Genomic DNA, 8506 nt, shown 5'->3' with positions numbered 1-8506 from the left:
AGAGCTAATCACACTAATTTGCTGAACTCCAAAACCAAACCAAAATGTTCATTTCTTCTTAAACTGAACCACAAATCCAAGTTGTTTTGATCTACAAATCTATCTAACAAAAGATTTGAGGTGGCTTACAAGAAATACATGCAATAAAACAAAAACCTAAGTAGATAAAAACCAGGATCGGGGGGAAAAAAATCAAAACCAGAGGGAATACTACGACATAAATATACAAGACCTATATAGTAATTTGAGTTCCTGAGCCCCCTGGCAGCCAAAGCAATATGGAAGATGCATTAGTTACATGGCATGCATTATCCACGGAGAGAAATAATTTCTAAATAGCAGTTAACTGGTTTAAAACCAAACTAAACCTCAGCTAGCAGGGGAAGCAAGGTAACAAAATATTCTCTGAGTCATGTTTAAAGAACTTCATTTGGTTCCAGATCCTGGTTAATACACATAATGGTTTCAAAAACACTTTTTTTTTTTTTAATCTTTTAGTTTCTATTTCCTTCTGGCTCTCAAACCCTAGTTAGAAGCATTACAATTCCCATTAGCCCAAAGTGTCCAGATTTTCCTTTTTTGCATTCTTGCCTTAAATTCTTTCATGTTCTCGCTGTTTCCGTTTGGTACACGACCTCATTGTTTTAGCAATTAAAGAATAAAATGTGCAAGTGTGTCTCCAGGGAAATGAGAATTCAAGAGGTTAAGTGTTGGCCTCGCACTGCAGAGTGTGGTTCCGAAGCCCCAGAGGGCTCCCCTAAATTGTTTGGATAAACTGAGGAAATGTCAGAGGGAGTTCTGACACTGAGCATGACATTAATCTTGGTAACCATTCCTCCAGATGTGCACGCGTGTTCCGAGGATGCTGAACATCCAGGTTCGCGGTGGCTGCCCCCTCCTCTCTGGGGATGGAGGTGGTTAGATGAGGGTGGGGGGTGGGGCAGCCGGGTTGGTTCTCTTCCCTAAGCGTTCTTGAATCTTGAGATCTTGAGAAGATCTGTGTGTCTGTGCTTGTAGAGATGGTCATCTTGGTTACTTGAAATGATATTGAAAAATGAGAAAATATTTTGCATCTGTCATTAAATGAAAAAGCAAATTATAAACCAATATGTGCAAGTGTACAGATAGCTCTATCTACATGGAGAGAAAGATATGGTGGGTGTATATGTTAACAATATTTTAGAAACATTTATTTAAAATAACACCAGTTCTCTCTGGATAGAGGGATTTTCAGTCTTTCCATTTTTCTGTTTCCTACAACAAACACATACTGTTTTTACAATGATTAAAAAAAAAAAAAAGACCAATAGCTGTTGCTTCTATAAGCCTTAAACTTACTCATTGTAGAATATCCGAAAGGTCTCATATGTCTTTGTGGCAGAAAACTTTCTGTACAGCCATAATGTATCCTATTTTTTTCCTAGTAGCCACAGTCAGATTGTGGCCAATATTTCCTTGGGGGCATATGCACTCCAGGCAAGGCATGCATTACAGAATTTTAAATAGCCCCACCTTGTAAGAGAGTTTGGAACTGGGTCTCAGATTGTACACTTTCTCTTATTGCTTCTGGGGGGCTCATATCAGTTTGCAAATATTGTTGAATTTAGAAAGGAGTTTTAATACCCACTGCGTAATTTGTCCTCACCCCATCTGTCGACTGCAGAAACAAATTAGCTTCTCTCCACATGGCCTGCCACTCCCCTGCTCCTTCCCCCTCCCCCACCGGCGCTGGAAACCCTTTCCAAGAATCCCAGACTTGGAAAGAAAAGCGGAGTGCAAAAAAGGCAAGAACTTTTCTTGCCAAGACAATAAGCAGAGTGGGCAGCACGTGTCTGCACCTGTGTGTGTGTTATGTGTTTATGGACGTGGGCGTATGTGGATGTGTGTGTATAAGCATGTGTGTGGAGTGTGTGTATGCATGTACGTGGGTGCGTGCGTATATGTCTGTGTGTATATATGTGGATGTGTGTACGTGTGTATAAGCATGTGTATATGTGTGTGTGCACACATGTGCATGTTTATAAATGGGTTTAAAATGTCTGTGTGTGTGGATATTTATGCAGGTAACCAGTAAGTCCATTTCTCCAGCCCAAGGCACAAGATGAAGTCACATTTCTCTTAATGGCTAAATGACAGCAACTTCTGCTCTTTGAGAGAAAAGCTATTCTTCCCCAGTGGCCCTTCTATTATGATCCAGTGGTCCAGGGCCTATGTGGTCTTGGGGGGTAAGACCTGGTAAGACCTCTGCTATCGTTTAGAAAAGGAAATGAAGAAAGCTGACCATGCCCTCAGCTGCAGCTATCACCACATGGTGTTTCTGCAGAAACAGACAGACTTTGAGGCAAAGTCCCTCTCATCCCGTGTATCGTGGCAGGAGGTACCCCCCACCACCCAGGAGACCAGGACCGTGTCCAGTTTTGCCTGCTGCGTCAATTGCCTCAGAAGCTCGGGCCCCTCGAGTCAGCATCTGTCAGTGTGGGATGGGGACCGAAGTCCCATCCTTCCGTGTGGTGTGCGCCACCACGGGTCTCTGTGCCATGGGAGATGATGCCAGGGGCTGGACCAGAAGGGGCTGTGCCGAGAATTGGCACCCCGGCCACCCTCCCCACACACAGTGTGGTGCCCTGTTTCTCAGGTCAGACTGCCTTCCTGGATGAGGAGCATCTGATCAAGAGTCCCTTCTCAAGGTTTTGGACCTTCAAGGTCAATGTCGGGGCTTCAGTCCCTCTTCTTCCAGAGGCCCTCTTGGCCTGTGTGCGAACTGGCTCACCTCCTCCCAGTGACCCTTGAGCACAGTGGATGAGGTGGGTGGGGGGGACTGAGCCCAGTGGAAAACAAAAGCCCAGGCTCCAAAGAAGACAAATAGCGACCCCTCCCCACCAAAACCCCAACTCAAACCCTGACAGTGAGTATCTATTTGTCTGACGTCCACCTAATTGGGAAACAATCAAGGGCTTTTGGCTTGAACACAGAAGATTGTTCCTGCTAGCCACAGGACTGGCTGACAGTTTTTAAATGACAGTTTTTGCTTTAAAAAATAATAAAATAGAATAATAAAAACATACCCTGCACCCATAATAACTCCGGCACATGTATACGTGAATATATTTCTATAATAATAGTTATCATTTAATATATATGCCAGGCACTGTGCCAAGCCCTTCATGGACCCTGTATTCTTTTATTCTCCAAACGACCCAGTGAGTTGAAAAGTCCTTAACTGCAAATGATGAAACAGAGGCTTAAAGGGGTTAAAATAACTCGCCCAAGGTCACACAGCCAAAAGTTGTATTATTAAATCAAGCATGTGAACCCAAGCTATCAGACCCAAAGTCCTCGCTGTGTGTGTGGTTTTTAAAAACCAATAGACTTTATTAATTCTTAACCATTACTTTTCTTAGAACAGCTTCAGATTCCAAAAAAACCGAGCAAATAGTACAGAGACGTCCACACCACCCTCTCCCACCTGCACCCTTTCCCTTTATTAACATCTTACATTAGAGTGGCAGCTTGGTTACAATTAATGGATCAACACTCATACATTATTATTAACTAAAGTCCATCGTTTATTCAGATTTTTACAGGTTTTACCCAGTGTCCGTTTTCTATCGCAGGATCCCATCCAAGACACCAAATAACAGTTAGTCGTCACGCCTCCTTAGGCTCCTCTTGGCTGTGGGGGCATCTCAGACTTCCCTTGTTTCTGCTGACCTGCCAGTTTTGACGATTCCTGGTCAGGTACCTTGCAGGAGGCCCCTCATCTGAAGTTTGTCTGATGTTCCTCACCATTAGACTTTGTAGGTCTTGAAGAGAGAGATCACGCAGGTCCAGTACCATTTCCATCGCACCCTAAGAGTGCATTCTCTCAGCATGATTCGTGACAGCTGCGGGTGACCTTGACCACCGAGCTGAAGTAGCGTGTTGGTGTGATTTTGAGACCCAAGCAGATGGAACTCTTGGGGGTGGAATTTGTTTGGTCTTGGCACAGGATCCTACAAAACCTTCCACCCAGCTTCATGTTGGTCCTCAGAGCAGCGCACACGCTTCTGCACCATGGACCACTAGGCACCACCCTCTCCACAGGCTCCTGGCAGCAGGATAAGGCCCCTGTCTCCATACCCGAGACTGAGGAAGATGGTCCCACCTCATGATTCTTCTGTTTCCTTAATTACCACGAACGTTCCAGCCTAGACACTCCAGGGTTCAGGAAGGCAGTGGTGAGGTCCTGAACTATCCTTTATTCCAGAAAGCCTAACAACTTGCTACTCAACCCCAAACAGGATGCCTGGGCTGTGGCCTACAACTGTCTTACCTCTTTATGGCTGCTTTTGTAACTTTGTGCCAATCAGGACATCTAACAGGCAGGTACGGGCATCTCCGATGGTGACCATGCCCTCGGAGCATGAAAACATCCTCACTTCACATGCACACTTGGTGGGAAAGAGGAAGTCTTGAAACCAAGCGGTGCGTGGGTTTGAAAAGGTAGGGTCAGTTTGTCAAGGGCCACATGCTGGTAGCCAGCTGACCCTCAGGCCACATCCAGCCCATAGGCAGGTTGTTACTTTTTTACATGAGTAGACTTTAGTTTTTTTAGAGTAGTTTTAGATTTCACAGCAAAATTGAGCAAAAAGTAGAGAGTTCCCATACCCCTCTCCCCCCGCCACCAGATAACCTCCTCCACTATCAACATCCCGCACCAGAGTTACAGCTGATGACCCTACATAGATGCTCCACTGTCACCCAGAGGCCAGAGTTTACATCAAGGCTCACTCTTGATGTTGTTCACTCTATGGGTTTGGACAAATGTGTGATGACCTGTGTCCACCATCGCAGTATCATACAGAGACATTTCACTGCCCTGAAAGTCCTCTGTTCTCCCCTGACTCATCCCTCCCTCCCTCCAACCCCTGACAGCCCCTGATCTTTTTACGGTCTCCATAGTTTTGCCTTTTCCAGGTTGTCATATAGTTGTAATCACACAGTATGTAGGCTTTGCAGATTGACCCCTCTTGGTTAGCAATATGTATTCAAGTTTCCTCCACGTCCTTTTGTGGCTTGAGAGCGCCTTTCTTTTTGGCGCTGAATAATAGTCCATTACCTGGATGTACCACTGCTTATCCGTTCACCTCCTGAAGGACAGCTTGCTTGCTTCCGGGTTTGGGCAAGGAATGTAACTGCCATAAACATTCGTGTGCCATTGTTTTGTGGGGACGTAAGTCTCCACATCAGTTGGGTAAATACCAAGCAGCAGGATTCCTGGATGGTCTGGGAAGACTGTGCTTAGTTTCATAAGAAACTGCCAAACTCTCAAGGTGGCTGCACCACGTGGCATTCCCACCAGCAACGTACCAGTTCCTGCTGTCATACTGGTACTGTGTGACGGCACCTCGATGCTGGGAGGAGGTTCGTTAACTCTGAAACTGAAGGCCCCTGGCTGCTGGGGTCCCCGCTTCCTGTAACATTCCTTCATGCCTCTGAATTCTGTGTGACCCCCTTGAGTATCCTCCTCAATTAAAAAAAAAAATTTACTCATTCAGCTTACTATCAAATTGTCCGTGAACCACAGGTATAGGAATCAAGATGAAATGGGCCAGAATAACAACACAGAAATCAGGTTCTTGGAGCCATTCTGTTATGTCATCTGAGCAGTCCCTTCTCTTCTGTTCTCAGCCTCCCTGGGAACTTTCTAGTTAGCGCTGCAAAGGGGTGATGCTGGGCATCTGTGAACCCTGATTTTGACAGTGGCCACATCTTCTCAGGGCAAGAAAAGTCGGCTCTGAGAAGGAGAGAAGGAACCAACAGGCAAAGACAAGCGAGGTAGAGAAAGACTCTCAGCAGTGCCCGAGGCCATCCCTGTGTTTGGTGATAGGTGACAATAAATTCCCCGCCCTGGCCTGAGCCAAGCTAAATTTGGTCACTTGGCCCCAACCCCTTCTGACTTACGCAGACATTTCTAGCAAGGATGATCCCGAGGACAGGATATCTCTTACAACCATGGGACTTGGCACACAGACACAGAAGGCACTCAGTAAATGTTTGTTGAATGACTAGATGAGTGAGCAGAATCCAGCTGGCAGCCTCCTCCTCCTGTGGACTGGCACCACTGGACAGACTGGGCTTAAGAGGACCAGCAAAGAATGGGCGGCGGAGATGATGGACTTTGGAATAGGTCCTCATCCTAGACTCCCCACAGTTCGAGGGAGCCCCAGCTGGCGGCCCTGCCCATCACAGCCACAGTGGGCAGAAGCAGAGGTGCCATTGTGGGGTGCTCTAGAGGCGATTCCTGGGGGGGCAGGTCACAGCTGGAGTTGCCTTGTATCACCATGCTTGGCCAGCACCCGGCACAGCGCCCAGTACATAGTGAGTGCTCAGTACGTAGTAATGAGGGCAAGAATAACGGGACTGAGCACCTCTGCATGCCGAGCACGGCCTCCTCTACAAGGGAGGGAGAAGGTCCATTCCTCACCCTCCGGTTGCGGACAACAAACTAAACCCAGACACCGTGAAGTGAGAATTAAGAGTTAAGCTGTAGTGAATCAAGACACAAGAGACTGATTCTTCCCTCCCACGGACACTGACAGAGGACCTTCGTTGTGGGTCTGGCGCGAGGCACGGGGACTCAGATGTGAGTAAGACACTGTCACAGTGGTTATGGTCCAAGCAGGAAGGCTGCACAAAAAGCACGCACACAGTCATTTGTTCATTCATTCCAGAGGTTTCACCAAACTCCTGCCGTGTGTAAAGCATGATGCCAGAGGCATGGCACGGTGCTAGGGTCCCTCCATCCGCTTACAGTCTTGGGGGAAATCTCTCTTCCTCTCTGGGCATGGGTTTCCCCATCTGTAAAAATCAGCTGACAAGACCGAATCATCGCAGGGCCCCTCCGTTTGTGACAGCTAAGCCAGAGCCCCACGGGCAGAGTTCAGCTGAAATCGAATCTTCAATTTCCTCATCTGTGCAAATGGGTTTATAGCAAACAGCACCTACTTCATCGGGTTCTTGTGAGAATTAAGTGAAAGAAGACAAGCAGATGTCCCAGGACCGGTCCTGGCACCCAGTCACGGCGCTCAGGAGCCTTGCTGTTACTATTACTGTTCCCCCCGGCGCCTGCCTTGTGCTCCTCCGTGCGCCCAGCGCTGAGCTGGACACTGTGGACAGGAGTGTAAAAGACCCTCCAGGGCTCACCCTCTAGGAATCCTCAGCGGGGTGTGTGGAAAGGGGGAATTCAAATCCAGGGTAGGAGGGTGAGTCTGGGAGCCTGCTGGGGGACGGGCCGCGCAGGAGAAAGGAGGAAGAGAGGTGGGGGAAGCCTGGCTGGGAGGGGAGCATGTGCGGGGGGGGGGGGGGGATCAAAGGATGCCTCTGGGTGGGGAGGAGCTGGGTCTGCATCCTTCTCCTCCAGAAGCCCATGGTGGCTGGGTCTGGGCTGGGGGTGCCGAAAGGTGGCCTTGTGGGTAAGTCCTTCCAGCTGCGGGCAGGTAATCCCTGGCCTTGGAGCCGGAGAGAGGATACCCCCCGAGGGCCAGGCCTGGTCCCGCTCAAGATGCTTTCCCTGCGAAAATGCTCAGCAGCCCTGGCGTTTCGGAGTGCTCAGGTCCAGTATGAATCATTCCTTTTTGAACTTGTCTAAATGTGTTTATAAAATAAAGCTGCGGCCCAGGGCTGCTCCGGGCGGAGCGGGAAGGTAATATGTTTTTAATTGGAGAGATTGGGGGAAGGAGGCAGCGGGCCAGGGTGAGCTCACCCCGCATGCATGCGGCTGGGTGGGGAACAATGCGCGTTCACATTCCTGGACCCAGCTCGGTGGGCAATCCTCGCTGCGTCTCAGCCCCGAGCCTTGCAGTCCCAGCTTAGCCTGGAGCGTGTGGCCTGGGGTGGGGCAGCCAGAAGCCCCGGACGCGATGTCAGCGCGGGTCAGAGCAGGGGTCGCCAACTCCAAGGCACAGGGAGCCAGGTGGGAGCTGGCAGCCTGCACACACCCAGAGCAGGCCTGGTGGACTGGAGGTGCGTGGCCCTAGCAAAGGGGCCAGTCACCACTCAGCTCAGCCCTCGCCAGCCCCCAGATCTAATGATTTCTCAAGAGAAACCAGAAATCTTATGTGGATGTGAAATCTCATTTCCAACGTTGGCTTTATTTGATTTTATCCTATTTTCTTACTCTGGCTCTGTGGGCCAAATAAAACAGATGTGCAGAGCATACTCAGCCCGGCAGCTGCCTGGTGAAACCCCTCTTTGAGACTGTGGTGTGGACCTCACTTGGTCATTTCCTCACCATCGTGACTTTAGAAAAGTTACTTAGCTTTTCCAAGCTTTGGTTTCCTCAACTAGAAAGCTGGTATTTCAAGGCTAGTTTTCCTGACTTTTCAGATGGTTTCCAAAGTTGAGGAATATAGAAGAGGAGAGGAAAGAAGGCGACATTCATCCGGGATCGGCTGCCATGGTGCTAAGTGATTTTCATGTTTTTGTTGGTGTTACTGTTCCGTTCTGTCTTGTTTCTTTAATCATC

This window comes from Camelus bactrianus, chromosome 22 (genome assembly GCF_048773025.1).
Source record: "Camelus bactrianus isolate YW-2024 breed Bactrian camel chromosome 22, ASM4877302v1, whole genome shotgun sequence".
NCBI lineage: Eukaryota > Metazoa > Chordata > Mammalia > Artiodactyla > Camelidae > Camelus > Camelus bactrianus.
Note: the sequence above shows the minus strand (reverse complement) of the source record.